Source organism: Mesoplodon mirus (assembly GCF_964341445.2).
Source record: "Mesoplodon mirus genome assembly, chromosome: 6".
Lineage (NCBI taxonomy): Eukaryota > Metazoa > Chordata > Mammalia > Artiodactyla > Ziphiidae > Mesoplodon > Mesoplodon mirus.
Window position 1 is genome coordinate 84,462,543 of NC_138982.1, and position 17,620 is coordinate 84,480,162.

The following is a 17,620-nucleotide window of genomic DNA, read 5'->3' on the forward strand; positions in this document are numbered from 1 at the left end:
CTATCCTGTTCCATTGATCTATCTTTCTGTTTTTGTGCCAGTACCATACTGTCTTGATTACTGTAGCTTTGTAGTATAGTCTGAAGTCAGGGAGCCTGATTCCTCCAGCTCCATTTTTCGTTCTCAAGACTGCTTTGGCTATTCGGGGTCTTTTGTGTTTCCATACAAATTGTGAAATTTTTTGTTCTAGTTCTGTGAAAAATGCCAGTGGTAGTTTGATAGGGATTGCATTGAATCTGTAGATTGCTTTGGGTAGTAGAGTCATTTTCACAATGTTGATTCTTCCAATCCAAGAACATGGTACATCTCTCCATCTATTTGTATCATCTTTAATTTCTTTCATCAGTGTCTTATAATTTTCTGCATACAGGTCTTTTGTCTCCTTAGGTAGGTTTATTCCTAGATATTTTATTCTTTTTGTTGCAATGGTAAATGGGAGTGTTTTCTTGATTTTACTTTCAGATTTTTCATCATTAGTATATAGGAATGCCAGAGATTTCTGCGCATTAATTTTGTATCCTGCAACTTTACCAAATTCATTGATTAGCTCTAGTAGTTTTCTGGTAGCATCTTTAGGATTCTCTATGTATAGTATCATGTCATCTGCAAACAGTGACAGCTTTACTTCTTCTTTTCCAATTTGGATTCCTTTTATTTCCTTTTCTTCTCTGATTGCTGTGGCTAAAACTTCCAAAACTATGTTGAATAAGAGTGGTGAGAGTGGGCAACCTTGTCTTGTTCCTGATCTTAGTGGAAATGGTTTCAGTTTTTCACCATTGAGGACGATGCCGGCTGTGGGTTTGTCATATATGGCCTTTATTATGTTGAGGAAAGTTCCCTCTATGCCTACTTTCTGCAGGGTTTTTATCATAAATGGGTGTTGAATTTTGTCGAAAGCTTTCTCTGCATCTATTGAGATGATCATATGGTTTTTCTCCTTCAATTTGTTAATATGGTGTATCACGTTGATTGATTTGCGTATATTGAAGAATCCTTGCATTCCTGGAATAAACCCCACTTGATCATGGTGTATGATCCTTTTAATGTGCTGTTGGATTCTGTTTGCTAGTATTTTGTTGAGGATTTTTGCATCTATGTTCATCAGTGATATTGGCCTGTAGTTTTCTTTTTTTGTGACATCTTTGGCTTTGGTATCAGGGTGATGGTGGGCTTGTAGAATGAGTTTGGGAGTGTTCCTCCCTCTGCTGTATTTTGGAAGAGCTTAAGAAGGATAGGTGATAGCTCTTCTCTAAATGTTTGATAGAATTCGCCTGTGAAGCCATCTGGTCCTGGGCTTTTTGTTTGTTGGAAGATTTTTAATCACAGTTTCAATTTCAGCACTCAGGAAATATTTTCTATTTCCTCCTGGTTCAGTCTCAGAAGGTTGTGCTTTTCTAAGAACTTGTGCATTTCTTCCAGTTTGTCCATTTTATTGGCATATAGTTTCTTGTAGTAATCTCTCATGATCCTTTGTATTTCTGCAGTGTCAGTTCGTACTTCTCCTTTTTCATTTCTAATTCTGTTGATTTGAGTCTTCTCCCTTTTTTTCTTGATGAGTCTGGCTAATGGTTTATCAATTTTGTTTATCTTCTCAAAGAACCAGCTTTTAGTTTTATTGATCTTTGCTATCGTTTCCTTCATTTCTTTTTCATTTATTTCTGATCTGATTTTTATGATTTCTTTCCTTCTGCTAACTTTGGGATGTTTTTGTTCTTCTTTCTCTAATTGCTTTAGGTGCAAGGTTAGGTTGTTTATTCGAGATGTTTCCTGTTTCTTAAGGTGGGATTGTATTGCTATAAACTTCCCTCTTAGAACTGCTTTTGCTGCATCCCATAGGTTTTGGGTCGTCATGTCTCCATTGTTATTTGTTTCTAGGTATTTTTAAATTTCCCCTTTGATTTCTTCAGTGATCACTTTGTTATTAAGTAGTTTATTGTTTAGCCTCCATGTGTTTGTATTTTTTACAGCTCTTTTCCTGTAATTGATATCTAGTCTCATAGCATTGTGGTCGGAAAAGATACTTGATACAATTTCAATTTTCTTAAATTTACCAAGGCTTGATTTGTGACCCAAGATATGATCTATCCTGGAGAATGTTCCATGAGCACTTGAGAAAAATGTGTATTCTGTTGTTTTTGGATGGAATGTCCTATAAATATCAATTAAGTCCATCTTGTTTAATGTATCATTTAAAGCTTGTGTTTCCTTATTTATTTTCATTTTGGATGATCTGTCCATTGGTGAAAGTGGGGTGTTAAAGTCCCCTACTATGAGTGTGTTACTGTCGATTTCTCCTTTTATGGCTGTTAGTATTTGCCTTATGTATTGAGGTGCTCCTATGTTTGGTGCATAAATAGTTAAAATTGTTATATCTTCTTCTTGGATCGATCCCTTGATCATTATGTAGTGTCCTTCTTTGTCTCTTCTAATAGTCTTTATTTTAAAGTCTATTTTGTCTGATATGAGAATTGCTACTCCAGCTTTCTTTTGGTTTCCATTTGCATGGAATATCTTTTTCCATCCCCTTACTTTCAGTCTTTATGTGTCTCTAGGAATGAAGTGGGTCTCTTGTAGACAGCATATATCTGGGTCTTGTTTTTGTATCCATTCAGCCAATCTGTGTCTTTTGGTGGGAGCATTTAGTCCATTTACATTTAAGGTAATTATTGATATGTATGTTCCTATTCCCATTTTCTTAATTGTTTTGGGTTCGTTATTGTAGGTCTTTTCCTTCTGTTGTGTTTCTTGCCTAGAGAAGTTCCTTTAGCATTTGTTGTAAAGCTGGTTTGGTGGTGCTGAACTCTCTCAGCTTTTGCTTGTCTGTAAACGTTTTAATTTCTCCATCAAATCTGAATGAGATCCTTGCTGGGTAGAGTAATCTTGGTTGCAGGTTTTTCTCCTTCATCACTTTAATTATGTCCTGCCACTCCCTTCTGGCTTGTAGAGTTTCTGCTGAGAGATCAGCTGTTATCCTGATGGGGATTCCCTTGTGTGTTATTTGTTGTTTTTGCCTTGCTGCTTTTAATATGATTTCTTTGTGTTTAATTTTTGACAGTTTGATTAATATGTGTCTTGGCGTATTTCTCCTTGGATTTATTCTGTATGGGACTCTCTGTGCCTCCTGGACTTGATTAACTATTTCCTTTCCCATATTAGGGAAGTTTTCAACTATAATCTCTTCAAATATTTTCTCAGTTCCTTTCTTTTTCTCTTCTTCTTCTGGAACCCCTATAATTCGAATGTTGGTGTGTTTAATGTTGTCCCAGAGGTCTCTGAGACTATCCTCTGTTCTTTTCATTCTTTTTTCTTTTTTTTGCTCTGCAGCAGTTATTTCCACTATTTTATCTTCCACCTCACTTATCCGTTCTTCTGCCTCTGTTATTCTGCTATTGATCCCATCTAGAGTATTTTTAATTTCATTTATTGTGTTGTTCATCACTGCTTGATTCATCTTTAGTTCTTCTAGGTCCTTGTTAACTGTTTCTTGCATTTTGTCTATTCTATTTCCAAGATTTTGGATCTGGGAAATAGAATCTTGGATCATCTTTACCATCATTATTCTGAATTCTTTTTCAGGTAGACTGCCTATTACCTCTTCATTTGTTAGGTCTGGTGGGTTTTTATCTTGCTCCTTCTCCTGCTGTGTGTTTTTCTGTCTTCTCATTTTGCTTATGTTACTGTGTTTGGGGTCTCCTTTTTGCAGGCTGCAGGTTCGTAGTTCCCGTTGTTTTTGGTGTCTGTCCCCAGTGGCTAAGGTTGGTTTAGTGGGTTGTGTAGGCTTCCTGGTGGAGGGGACTAGTGCCTGTGTTCTGGTGGGTGAGGCTGGATCTTGTCTTTCTGGTGGGCAGGTCCACGTCTGGTGGTGTGTTTTGGGGTGTCTGTGGCCGTATTATGATTTTAGGCAGCCTCTCTGCTAATGGGTGGGGTTGTGTTCCTGTCTTGCTAGTTGTTTGGCATAGGGTGTCCAGCACTATAGCTTGCTGGTCGTTGAGTGAACCTGGGTGTTGGTGTTGAGATGGAGATCTCTGGAAGATTTTTGCCGTTGGATATTATGTGGAGCTGGGAGGTCTCTTGTGGACCAGTGTCCTGAAGTTGGCTCTCCCACCTCAGAGGCACAGCACTGACTCCTGGCTCCTCAATTTGGGATGATTTGTTGTGTATTCATGTATTCCACAGATGCAGGGTACATCAAGTTGATTGTGGAGCTTTAATCTGCTGCTTCTGAGGCTGCTGGGAGAGGTTTCCCTTTCTCTTCTTTGTTCTCACAGCTCCTGGGTCTCAGCTTTGGATTTGGCCCCGCCTCTGCGTGTAGGTCGCCGGAGGGCGTCTGTTCTTCGCTCAGACAGGACAGGGTTAAAGGAGCAGCCTCTGCGGGGACTCTGGCTCACTCAGGCCGGGCGGGAGGGAGGGGCACAGAGTGCGGGGCGAGCCTGCAGCGGCAGAGGTCGGCGTGACGTTGCACTAGCCCGAGGCGCGCTGTGCGTTCTCCCAGGGAAGCCGCCCCTGGATCCCGGGACCCCGGCAGTGGCGGGCTGCACAGGCTCCCGGAAGGGCGGTGTGGACAGTGACCTGTGCTCGCACACAGGCTTCTTGGCAGCGGCAGTAGCAGCCCCAGCGTCCCACGCCCGTCACTGGGCTCCGCGCTTTCAGTCGTGACTCACGCCCGTCTGTGGAGCCCCTTTAAGCAGCGCTCTTAATCCCCTCTCCTCGCGCACCAGGAAACCAAGAGGGAAGAAAAAGTCTCTTGCCTCTTCGGCAGCTCCAGAGTTTTCCCGGACTCCCTGCCGGCTAGCTGTGGCTCATTAGCCCCCTTCCGGCTGAGTTCTCGCCGCCAGCCCCAGTCCTCTCCCTGCGCTCTGACCGAAGCCCGAGCCTCAGCTTCCAGCGCCGCCGGGGCGAGCAGACAAGCCTCTCGGGCTGGTGAGTGCCGCTCGGCACCGATCCTCTGTGCGGGAATCTCTCTGCTTTGCCCTACCTAGGTATGTGGGGAGTTTCTTGCCTTTTGGGAGGTCTGGGGTCTTCTGCCAGCGTTCAGTAGATGTTCTGTAGGAGTTGTTCCACGTGTAGCTGTATTTCTGGTGTATCCGTGGGGAGGACGGTGATCTCCGCGTCTTACTCTTCTGCCATCTTACCCGGAAGTTCCATCCCATAGGTTTTGGATCGTCGTGTTTTCATTGTCATATGTCTCTAGGTATTTTTTGATTTCCTCTTTGATGTCTTCAGTGATCTCTTGGTTATTTAATAACGTATTGTTAGCCTCCATGTGTGTGTGTTTTTTCCATTTTTTTCCCTGTAATTGATTTCTAATCTCAGAGTGTTGAGGTCAGAAAAGATGCTTGTTATGATTTCAATTTTCTTAAATTTACTGAGGCTTGATTTGGGACCCAAGATGTGATCTATCCTGCCAAATGTTCTGTGTGCACTTGAGAAGAAAGTGTAATCTGCTGTTTTTGGATGGAATGTCCTATAAATATCAATTAAATCTATCTGCTCTATTGTGTCATTTAAAGCTTGTGTTTCCTTGTTAATTTTCTGTTTGGATGATCTGTCCATTGGTGTAAGTGAGGTGTTAAAGTCTCCCACTATTATTGTGTTACTTTCGATTTCCTCTTTTAGAGCTATTAGCAGTTGCCTTATGTATTGAAGTGCTCCTATGTTGGGTGCATAAATATGTTTAATTGTTATATCTTCTTCTTGGATTGATCCCTTGATCATTATGTAGTGTCCTTCCTTGTCTCTTGTAACCTTCTTTATTTTAAAGTCTATTTTATCTGATATGAATATTGCTACTCCAGCTTTCTTTTGATTTCCATTTGCATGGAATATCTTTTTCCATCCCCTCATTTTCAGCCTGTATGTGTCTGAAGTGGGTCTCTTGTAGACAGCATATATGTGGGTCTTATTTTTGTATACATTCAGCAAGCCTGTGTCTTTTGGTTGGAGCATTTGATCCATTCACATTTAAGGTAACTATCAATATGTATGTTCCTATTACCATTTTCTTAATCGTTTTGGGTTTGTTTTTGTATGTCCTTTTCTTCTCTTGTGTTTCCAACTTAGAGAAGTTCCTTTAGCATTTGTTGCAAAGCTGGTTTGGTGGTTCTGAATGCTCTTAGCTTTTGCTTGGCTGTAAAGCTTTTGATTTCTCCATCAAATCTCAATACGATCCTTGCAGGGTAGAGTAATCTTGGTTGTAGGTTCTTCCCTTTCATTACTTTAAGTATATCATGCCACTCCCTTCTGGCTTGTAGAGTTTCTGCTGAGAAATCAGCTGCTAACCTTATGAGAGTTCCCTTGTATGTTTTTGTCGTTTTTCCCTTGCTGCTTTAATAATTTTTCTTTGTCTTTAATTTTTGCCAAATTGATTACTATATGTCTTGGCGTTTTTCTCCTTGGGTTTATCCTGTATGGTACTTGCTGTGCTTCCTGGACTTGGGTGGCTATTTCCTTTCCCATGTTAGGGAAGTTTCTGACTATAATGTCTTCAAATATTTTCTCGGGTCCTTTCTCTCTCTGTTCTCCTTCTGGGACCCCTATAATGTGAATGTTGTTGCATTTAATGTTGTCCCAGAGGTCTCTTAGGCTGTCTTCATTTTTTTTCATTCTTTTTTCTTTCTTCTGTTCTGCAGCAGTGAATTCCACCATTCTGTCTTCCAGGTCACTTATCCATTCTTCTGCCTCAGTTATTCTGCTATTGATTCCTTCTAGTGTATTTTTCATTTCAGTTATAGTATTGTTCATCTCTGTTTGTTTGTTCTTTAATTCTTCTAGATCTTTGTTACACATTTCTTGCATCTTCTCGATCTTTTCCTCCATTCTTTTTCCAAGGTCCTGGGTCATCGTCCCTATCATTATTCTGAATTCTTTTTCTGGAAGATTGCCTATCTCCATTTCATTTAGTTGTTTTTCTGGAGTTTTATCTTGTTCCTTCATCTGGTACATAGCCCTCTGCCTTTTCATCTTGTCTATCTTTCTGTGAATGTGGTTTTTGTTGCACAGGCTGCAGGATTGTATTTCTTCTTGCTTCTGCTCTCTGCCCTCTGGTGGATGAGGCTATGTAAGAAGCTTGTGGAAGTTTCCTGTTGGGAGGGACTGGTGGTGGGTAGAGCTGTAAATGTATACTTATATAGAATTTCCATGAAAGATTTTTAGCTTCTCTTTCAAGATTTAGGTTTAGGTTTACTTATAGGATGAATGTGAGATTAAAGTATAAATATTTGTTATGTGGAATGCCCACAGCGTATTAGACTGAAGCTGAATATAGATATTTCAGCCACATGCTTTATTGAAGCTGAGTTTCCTTGCAGCCCTAATTTATCTTTAGCATTTTGCATTATGCTTATGTTTAAAGTTTTACTGTACTCATTGAACTGTGCTTGGTCATTAATAATGGCAGCTATCTTTAATGAGATGCATGTTACCCTCTAGCAGGTGATATGGGCTAATAGTCTAAGAATTGTATTATGAGTCAGAAAGGAAATACTTCTTGTACAGGACTGTATTATAAAATGAGAAAAGAATACAAGCATCTTAAAAATGGAATAACATTTGAATCGGGAGAATAAAAAGAAAAAGAAAAACAGGTTTTCCTGAATAATAGTTATGTCCCCTTAACTCTGAAAGGAAAAATCATAATTCACAAATTGCTATTATGAAATCTAGCAGAAGCTTGGTCAATAATGTGCTGACTTTTTAGTTTAGATAGCCCATCTGTTACTTTGTGCTGTATGGAGGCAGAAGAGAGAGGTGGTTACCTTGGAGCATGTACATTGTCTAGCATTAAAGCTGCCAGAGAAAATAAGTATACATGATCTTACTACTTAGAACACTGAGAACATTTCTAAAGTTGTATTGGCCTGCATACTACCCATTTACATTTACACCAGTGTTGATTCTTACATACAGGTCTAGTTAGAGTGCAGTGTTTAATTATTAATTCGTATCTTCTCTTTGGTACCTTTATCTTAAAATGAGGGTTTGGAAGATGAGAATGTAAGGTCAAGATTTACAGGCACAGTTAACATAGCTCTATAATTGGATTCATAGGAATCAAGGTTTAGATTCAGTTCACCCAGCAGTGTGACATTGGGTGATGCCTTTGAGTCTGTAAATGGAGTAATTATCCATGGTCTCTTTAACTCCCAGGGTAGCTGGGAATATCCAAGGGGATTATTGCATGGGATAATAGTAAGGGAAGTTCAGTACAGAAAAGTAGAATACCTTATTATTATTTTCCATTGTGTGGTAAAGGTAATCACATCTCCTTACATTTCTTTCATCTTCACTTCAAGCTTCATTACTAAAATATGTTAGTCTGAAAATGAAAAAGTATTCAATTCTGTAAACACGTCAGTGTTGCTAGTATGTTTCAGAGTAGAGAATGGGGGAATAGCTTGCACTGTATGAAAAGTAGTACTTACACTGAGAATCTTCTTTCTTAAGAGTTATTGTACTGGGAATTTAAAAAAAAAATTAGTAGAGAAATAAGGGACAGAAAATTATTCCAACCCCGGCTGGGGCTCTGTTATCTCACTGTGTGGTTGTTAACCAAGTACATGGTTACCATCACTTTTCTGATCACTTTTCCATAATGTATTTGGGACGAAGAGGGGTTTGTGCCACTTTCTCTCCCACTTCTTTAGCTTCACTATTCTGGTGGCATTTTCTCTTTCCTGTCATATTTTGCTGTGCCATGGCCCACTGCACATGTGTTGTTGCTGTGTCAGAGAGGTCAAGGGGAGCAGAGCCCTTTGTATGAAGCTGAGACCCTCCAAGTGGCCTCCACAGGGGTGGAGGAGAAGGCAGGGTGTGTATTCTTTTGTTATGCCCTTGTCAATTACTTCCTACCTACAATAGTATTCTAAAAAATTATATGAGCATGTATAGCATATCACTGAAACATTGGAAAACTATCTTAAAATTAAAAACATGTAGAAAAATTTAACTTGTGTACCAAATAGAGTGTCCATTGTTTAAGACAAACATGCTCAAGAAGTTAGAGTTGGCTTGGGGATTTATCTGTGTGTGCAGACTGGTTTATAATATCACTCTCTTATTCTTTGATTTCTCCACCTTTAGGAGGGGCCTTTCTTGTTTCTTGCTGTCAAACATATCTCCACCCACATTTAGAGCACTTCATCCTCTACCCACAGGAGTCAATCTTAAGCATCTTCCAACCCCTAGCAGGATATTTCTCCAAGTCTTTAATGTGTTTCCAGAGAGACAGCCCAGGGTAGATTTTGATAGCTTTAGTCTAACAGAACAATCTAGGGTATCATGGGAACTCTATTTGTGTTTCTCATGAGGTCACAGATTATTTCATCAATATGCTCCTTTTTTTTTTTTTTTTGTAGTGTCTAGCAGTTAGTTGCTAAGTCAGATACACACAAACATATACACACAGCTACACACTCTGCTTGCGCAAGAAGGAAACACTAATTCTCAGAGACTGATCTTTCTAAATGAGAGTTCTCAAACTAGTAATCCCCTAGCCAAACTCAGCCCACAAATATATTTTATTTGGCCCATAGTTTTTGTTTATTTTTAGAAATTGAGCCAGTATTGAAAATGGGCACATTTCATATAAAAATTCAGATTTCTGGCTTTTTAAATGAATATTGTAAGATTTAGATACACTAGACCAACAATGCTACATGGCAAAATTTGACTAAATTCAGTAGGGGCTGTCTCCTTTAGTCAGGACCTGTGGTCTTCATTCAGCCACAGTCTCTACTAGTCCCTGTTACTCCCCTCAACGTGGAGGCCATGCTAGTTGTTATTCATCACTACGTTGTTCTACTCTTTCCTGCCCACTTCACTCCCTGGCATTTTCTGCCTCTCCATGATAGACCATAGTCAAAACCCATAATTCTAAGTCATAGAAAATCAATGTTATGTCCTGATTCCTGACTAAACTTGTTCAGTGGCAGTAATCACTGTTCAGATTTGTCATGTTTTTATCCATAACAAACTTGGATCTGTAGCAAACTTACATTTTGGGGCCATAAAGTGGAAATGATAAATAAGGAGTAAAACTATAAAATCTACCTGATCAAAATAATAACTTTAAGAATGAAAATATGATATCTCTTATAGGCGGAATCTAAAAGAAAGATGATACAAATGAACTTATATACAAAACGGAAATGGACCCAAACTTATGGTTACTAAAGAGCAAGGGTGGGAGAGATAAAGTAGGAGTTTGGGATTAACATATACACACTACTATATATAAAATAAATAACCAACAAGGACCTAATGTATAACACAGAAAACTATACTCAATATTTAATAATAACCTATAAGGGAAAAAAATCTGAAAAAGAATATATGTATTCATATATATATATGCATCACTTTGCTCTACACCTGAAACTAACACAATGTTGTAAATCAACTATACTTCAATCAAAAATAAATTTAAAAAATAAAGAAGGGGTAAAGATGTAGAAAGATATATATATATATACTGGATAGCTGACCATCACTGAAAGCAATTTTAAGTGTTCATGTATTTTGGCAAGGATAAACATATTCTACTTTTTTTTCCCCCCAATTCATAATGTCCTAGAGTAGATGCTACAGACAGATATGTGACAATTATAAAAATGGAGTGGGATTCCTTGAGGAGAGAGAAAACAAGGCAAAAGTCTTATTTTCTCAATTCTTCAGTTGTGAGCTGTCTGGTTGTGGTTGAGAAGGAAGGAATCATGGCATATTAAATCTGGAATGATGCCTACTAACATGATGTACCTTCTCCCACACCCCAACATTTACAGATGAAGAAACTGAGAATTAGAAATGCTGAATGACCAGCCCATAGTCATACTACTCATCTTTTGCAGTATCTGGAACACAGGATCTTTGGCCAAGAGATAGTGCTGCCCTTGATCATTAGAAATTCTCTCAGTACATGCAGTTGGCATTGATCTCTTATATCTGCAGGCTACATGATGTACCTGTTTCAGTAAGACTTAAGTTGGTCAGTGGGCAGGGAAGATGGTCATATCATGGACTAGGGTGAATTAAATTAACGTAGTTTTCATTTTTATAAAATGTTTCACCTCTTTACCTGTTAGGCCGTGAGACTTTATGAACTGTGTTTAATCTATTGCTCTTTTTACCAAGGCAACATAGTAGAGAGAAAGGAGCCCTGGTAATGAAAGACAGTCAGCTCTGATTTATATTCTGGATCTGCCTAGTGTTTAAGACCATGACCAGGAAATTTAATCTTTCTGAATCTCAGCCACTTTATCAGTATCATGAAGATAATGCTACTCAGCTTGGTGGACTGTCAATTTATTATTCATTGAACAAATACATATTAAACCCCTACTATGTGCCAGACATTCTTCTTAATGCTAGTAGAGAGTCAGAAAAAAAAAAAATGTTCTTCCTTACCTTCCAGAGGGCAAGATGGGTGTAAGGATTAAATACATATCTGCAGTGGTTCTTGGCATAGAGGGCATACTCAATAATTTTCATTTTACATTCTCTCCCCTATTCTTTTACAAAACCAAGCCCTAAGATCAGGAGAATCTTTGCTCCGAAGTTTCAGTATAGAAAACAGAGAAGCATATAAATTGCCAAGGATGGGACTTTGCACATAACCAGCCACAATCCAAAATATTTTTTTCCTACGTGCCCAGCCTGAATAAGATAGGTGATATTAAACAAAAGGGTAAGTGCACAAGCACCCCAAGTACACACTTCCTCATGACAACATATGCAATCTCGTCCTTATAAAATACAGAAGCAGGCCCAACATTACTTGTATTTCAGAATTTTTCTGTGGCTCCTGGGAAAATATCACAGATATTTGCTCTGTCATTGTTTCTTCACATAACAGTTATAAGGCAAAGTAAGCTTCTCCTGCCTCTAATTTCCTATACACTAGAAGTGAGGTTGGGGGTAGGTGATTAATCAAGAAAATAATTCTTATATCTTCTTTTGATCTTCATCTCTGAAAAAAAGAAAAGAGTTTAAGCAGAATTAGGCTGAGGGGAGGAGATCTTGAAGGCATTCAGGAAAACTAACAAGTGAATCACTTATTTCTTTTTCCCAAAAGAATCATTTGTTGATAATTGGGGGAAGAAAAGAGAATCAACACTTTGCTGGGCCTCTTCTACATGTTATTTCATTTAATTCTCACAACATGCATCCAACTAATTAGAATAATATATAATTGGTATAAAACACACACAGTTTAAGTATAATTTTAGATTAGACATCTTTTGCCCCTATTTTTCCACTGCATCATGAGTGAGGTTCCTCGTACCCCATTAGCAGCTGTGATACAGGTCTGTGTTTGCCTGAACTTTGTTTCATTTCAATCCAAGGTATACTTTAGTATTACATAGAGTTATTTGATGTGGTGACACCTCCCTAAGATAACATCGTGGGGTAATGTAGAAGATACTAGGTGAATGTCATCAGACATCAATTTCAGGCCTGCTGCTAACTGGCTGCATGGCATGTGTTGGGCAAGTCATGTGATCTTGCTGGGCCTTGGTTTCCTCACCTGTGAAATGAGATGAGGATTGACTCCATTAACTGTAACAGCCTTGTAGCTCAACAAAGCCAGGTTCTCGGGATGTGTGTGTTTAAATTAGTTTTCCTTTGAGATACATGGCTGCCTCACTCTTTCAAAATACTAGAAATATTCTGAATTCTCACAAAAGTAGAGTTCTACTCTCTCCTCAGATATATATGTGTGTGTGTGTATATATGTGTGTGTGTGTGTGCGTGTGTATAAAATTAATTCTAAAATCCTCCCATACACACCTGTCATTGGCACCTGCTCCAGGTAAGCTGATGGAATAGGAAACAGGAAACAGATGCCTGCAGTTATAGATCTCCTCTTTCAGAAGCCTGGATCCTGAATTATGAGAATGCTGTCTCTTTCCTAGAATCTTCTTTCTCTGCCTTCTTCCCTTCATTACTAATCTTAACCTCCTTTCAGTTACCTGAGATGGCTACCCCGGGCTAAATTATTTTTGAAAGTTGTGGCCTTATACTTTACATGCCTGTATTGTAACAGAAGAAATCAAAGACTAATTTTCAATTGCAATTTCAAGCTGTAGCGGAAGTGAGGATTGTTCTGGAAGATGGGAAGGTAACTTCAGGGAAGTCAAGCTTTCTGAGCAGCCCACATCCTATAGATGACAATAAACATTCATGGATTTAAGAAATGTAAAGCCCCAATGGAATTCCCAGTACATAGTAGGAACTGAACATGTGGTGAATCTTCTTATTCTTCCTCTTCAAGCCAGCTTTGCATATTGTATAATCTACTCAGATCCCTGGTAGGCTTGTCCTCTTTTAAAATCCCCTTGAAGTGTTTGAAGCCTGGGACAATGTTTTAGAATTTTACCTAATGTATTAGTTCTACAAATGAACCATTTTTCTCTTGCACTTTCTTTTATCTTTCTCTGGCTCTTGCTAATCCTTTATTTTATTCTCCATTGCTTTTTTCTCTCCTTCCTTCTTTTGAATGTGTACCTTTTACATCTACAGAATTGCCATCTCCTAATATTCTTATTATCCAGCCCACCTCACTTGTGGCCATGGGGTAAAGTAAATTCTCTGGCTTGGGAGCAGGTCTAGTAATGTGCAGAAATACCATCCCTGAGACAAGGGGAGAATTTAATATGCTTTCTAATCTCTTCTTCCCCTGTGCCCCTCCTCTGTTGTCCCTTGTATCAAAGTACTGAGAGTCGGGCAATCTTTTTTTTTCTTTCTTTTTTTTCCATTTTTTTTTCTCCTGCCTTGTTTTGTTTTGTCAGCTTGTAGAAGACTGAGAACCAGGGATGTATGATGAAGAGCCTGACAGTCTGAAAGCAGGAAAACAGCAGAGGGGTGGGCAGGATTGAGGAGGCTGCTGTTGATTCCTGCTCATTCCTGGCATTCTTCCACTTCAATGAACCCTATTTATTTACTTTTCTTTAAAAATGAAGTCAACTACCTGTAGGTTTTTAAAATTAATTTTTATTGGAGTATAGTTGATTTACAGTGTTGTGTTAGTTTCTGCTGTACAACAAAGTGAATCAGTTATACATATACATATATCCACTCTTGTTGAGATTCTTTTCCCACATAGGTCATTACAGAGTATTGAGTAGAGTTCCTTGTGGTATACAGTAGGTCCTTATTAGTTATCTCTTTTATATATAGTAGTGTGTATATGTCAATCCCAATCTCCCAATTTAAAATATATGGAACGCTTCATGAATTTGCATATCATCCTTGGGCAGGGGCCATGCTAATCTTCTCTATATTATTCCAATTTTAGTATATATGTGCTGCCGAAGTGAGCACCTGCCTGTGGTTTTTATTGTCCTCCTTCCCAGGTCTTTGTCTTTCTTATGCCTATTGCTTATTTCCCCCTCTACTTTTTCTTCCTCTCTTCCTCTTTTCCTAGATAACTGTCCTCCCTCTTCTCTAGCTCATACTTTTTTCAAGGATGGCATAAATCCTCTTCATTTCATAAAAGATGGGCTGATCATCAATAATAATAAAACAGAAAATGTGTCTTGCTTTATAAAGTCAGATTTTTTTTTTCATTTTCACATTTCCTCTAACTCTTGAAATAACCCTAAGAGGTACATATTACTGTCATTCCCATTTCACAGGTGACAAAACCAAGCCCAGGCCCCACATTACATTGAACCACTAGGTATTCTGATTCCTGATAATATGCCCTTTGCTCAAAATTTTACTGTCTTTCCATTTTAGTGTGTACTGATCTGTCCCTTCTCCGATTTATTTTAGTACTTGTGCCTGACTGTGTGTAATTTAATATTTAATTATATACTGTCTAGGGCTATTCTGAAATGACTCTATAAATCACTTCATATATATTAGTTTATTCTGTCTAAAAAGATTGTTGGCCACATGAAGATGGTCATTCTATCTTATGCTTCTCTTGGAGTATCTGATTCAGTATCAGTCATCTATGTTTAATAAGTATTTTTAACTGGTTGATTTGAATACAGAAAAGGAAAGATTTATCCTATCTGAACAAGTTTTATATCTCCTTATATGTCTAAAAGTGTGTGGATAGGTGGTAATAGTAATAATGATGGTAAGAATACTTGTTGTTCACAAACTGTCAGCTTTATTCCTCCATGAGAACCATGGCTGCTTTCACTGTTAGGATTCCCCCCATTTTACAGATCCTGACCATGGAGCAGACAGTGGCAAAACCACTTCTGCCTGTGCTGCCCTTTGTCGAAGTGAATGGAGACTGCCTGCCTTTGGGAGGCATATTACACTCTATGTTGTAAATGTGACTAGTTGTGTAAGCCACAGCAGTATTTATCCAAGAGTAAATGAGATTCTTCTGAACAAAGTCAAATGTTTAGAACAGCACTGCAGATCTGGATAAGCTTAATGCCATTGTGTTATACTACTCTCACCTTCTGTGAAGTGTGATATTTATTTAATTCCTTTACGTTTTTGAACTTCTAGTTTTTTGTGTTTTTTTTTTCTTTTTCTGGCAGAAATGGTGTAAAGGGAAAGTAAAGAGCTGGCTTGGGATGTTTTTCTTCTGAGAGGAGGAGTACCTCTTAAAGGAGGAAACAGGTGGTGAAGTGCCTCTTCTCTTCCTTACCCTTACGTGACTCCTTAATTTTCCCATCTTCCTAGGTGGCATGAGAGTCTGGCTTTCATGGCTAAGATCTACAGGAAGTGTTTCTTCCTCAGCTGGAGAGATATTTAGACAGCAGCAGAGACAGACTTGAATCCCCCACCCACAGTAGACCTCTGGTACCATCCAGTCTTTCACATGAGAAAACTGAAACATGCTGGATGTTTTTCTAAAGTTTTAAAATTATTTTTAATAATCACAGTACTCTCTTCCTTGGAGACTGACAGTCTTCTTTATTTTTTCCCTTTCACTAGCTTGAGTTTTGCAGAATTTTGTTATTTACTCTTCTTTTCCTCTTTTTTGAGGGCAGGTAGGAAGTCCCACTCAAGGTTATTATTCAGCTGTCTCTTAAAAGAGACGGTGGCACAAAGATGAAATGCTTGCTTCGTAGTCTAACTGGGAAGCAGTGGTAAAGGAAGGGATGCTTTCAGGACAGTGAGTTCATTCTTTGTCTGAAAAACAGGTCCAAAAGTAATATTGCAAACATAATGAGCTAAAACAACAAACAAAACAAATGAGATGATGTTCAAGAAATCCCATAAAAGAGAACATGAAGGAAAAATTAGGGGCACATATGCAGTGTAGGTATTATTGTGGTGGTTTGAGCTTTCTTAAACACAGAAAAGTGCCACCCTTTGTACTCAGAGTGGGTTCCTGGGAGAAGCAACATCTCTGATGAGCTTGTTAGAAATGCAGTCTTCAGCCCCACCTCAGATCTACTGAATCAGAATATGCATTTGACCAGAATACCAGGTAGCTCTTAGGCACTGCTATAGGCTTCTGCCTTTTTGCATCTAATCCTTTTACCTCTACCTGCCCCTTTATTTTACCATGTTCTTCCTGAGAATTCTGATTTGATTTCTTGGCTGCTGGATCAAGCAGCCTATTTGTAATAAGTTGTATAATGCCATAGAGGGGATTAGTATTTAGCTAGAAAAACACAATTCTGATGTCAGGCTATCTCTGGGGGTGCTGGTTGTATATGTTGCTGGGTGCTCTGTGGTTAATATATAATTTCATTCTTGAAAGGCAGAAATTAGATCAATGTTTCTTCATTTCCTTGGGTTGAAGAGTAACACACGCCAGGATTAATAGTTCTCAGGTTTTTTTCAAAATATTAAAATTTGTTCTATGTTGTCCGAACAATAAATCATTTACTCTCTGAGTCCTTCATGCTCAAGGAGTAGTGAAACAATTACCGACTCTGGTTGCAAGATTAAACCTCTGAAATGATATTTACTGATACATTCTGTGCCAGAAAATACCACCATTTTCTTTGCCAGTTACCATGGGTTAATAATGAACTCCTACAACCGTACCTTTTGTTTGCTATTGCTTTATGCGAAGGAAGCACAATGAAAGCATCTAGAAAATTCTCACCAGCTATTCTCCCCAAAATGCCATGACACCAGGTTTGTTCTGCACATTACCATATAGTTAAGATTCAAACCTGCTTTGGTCCCTGAGTGTGTTGCTGTGGTGTTGAGGTCTTTCTAGCATATTTTTCTTGGTATTCAGTTACAGAAGCCTGTTTGCTGAAGGTCTTACTCCCATCTGATATTAGAATGGGAAAAACTTAGAATGTTTTTTCCTCCATAGTTGACTACAGAGCCAAAATAAAGTATATTAACTGGTGAATTGGGATAGTGTCTGATTCAAATCAAAAGAAAAATCCATTTTGCTTGAGTAGGTTCAACTCTGGGAGAATTAAAATTTCTTTCACTCTGTCATGTCTACCACTGTGACTGAATTATCTATGGTGGCCCTAATTCAGTATTTTTAACTTTTAGTCATTAATTGTACAGCAGAGGATTTGATCAGCCTTGCAGAAATTTGAATCAGTTTTTAATAGAATAAAAAATACCACTTTCTCTATATCAGGGGAGCTTCATGAACACAGTAGGTACTCAAAAATACGTGTTCTATTTCTTAGATTCTCAATAAAGATATTGAAATTCTACCCTGTTCAGTAGT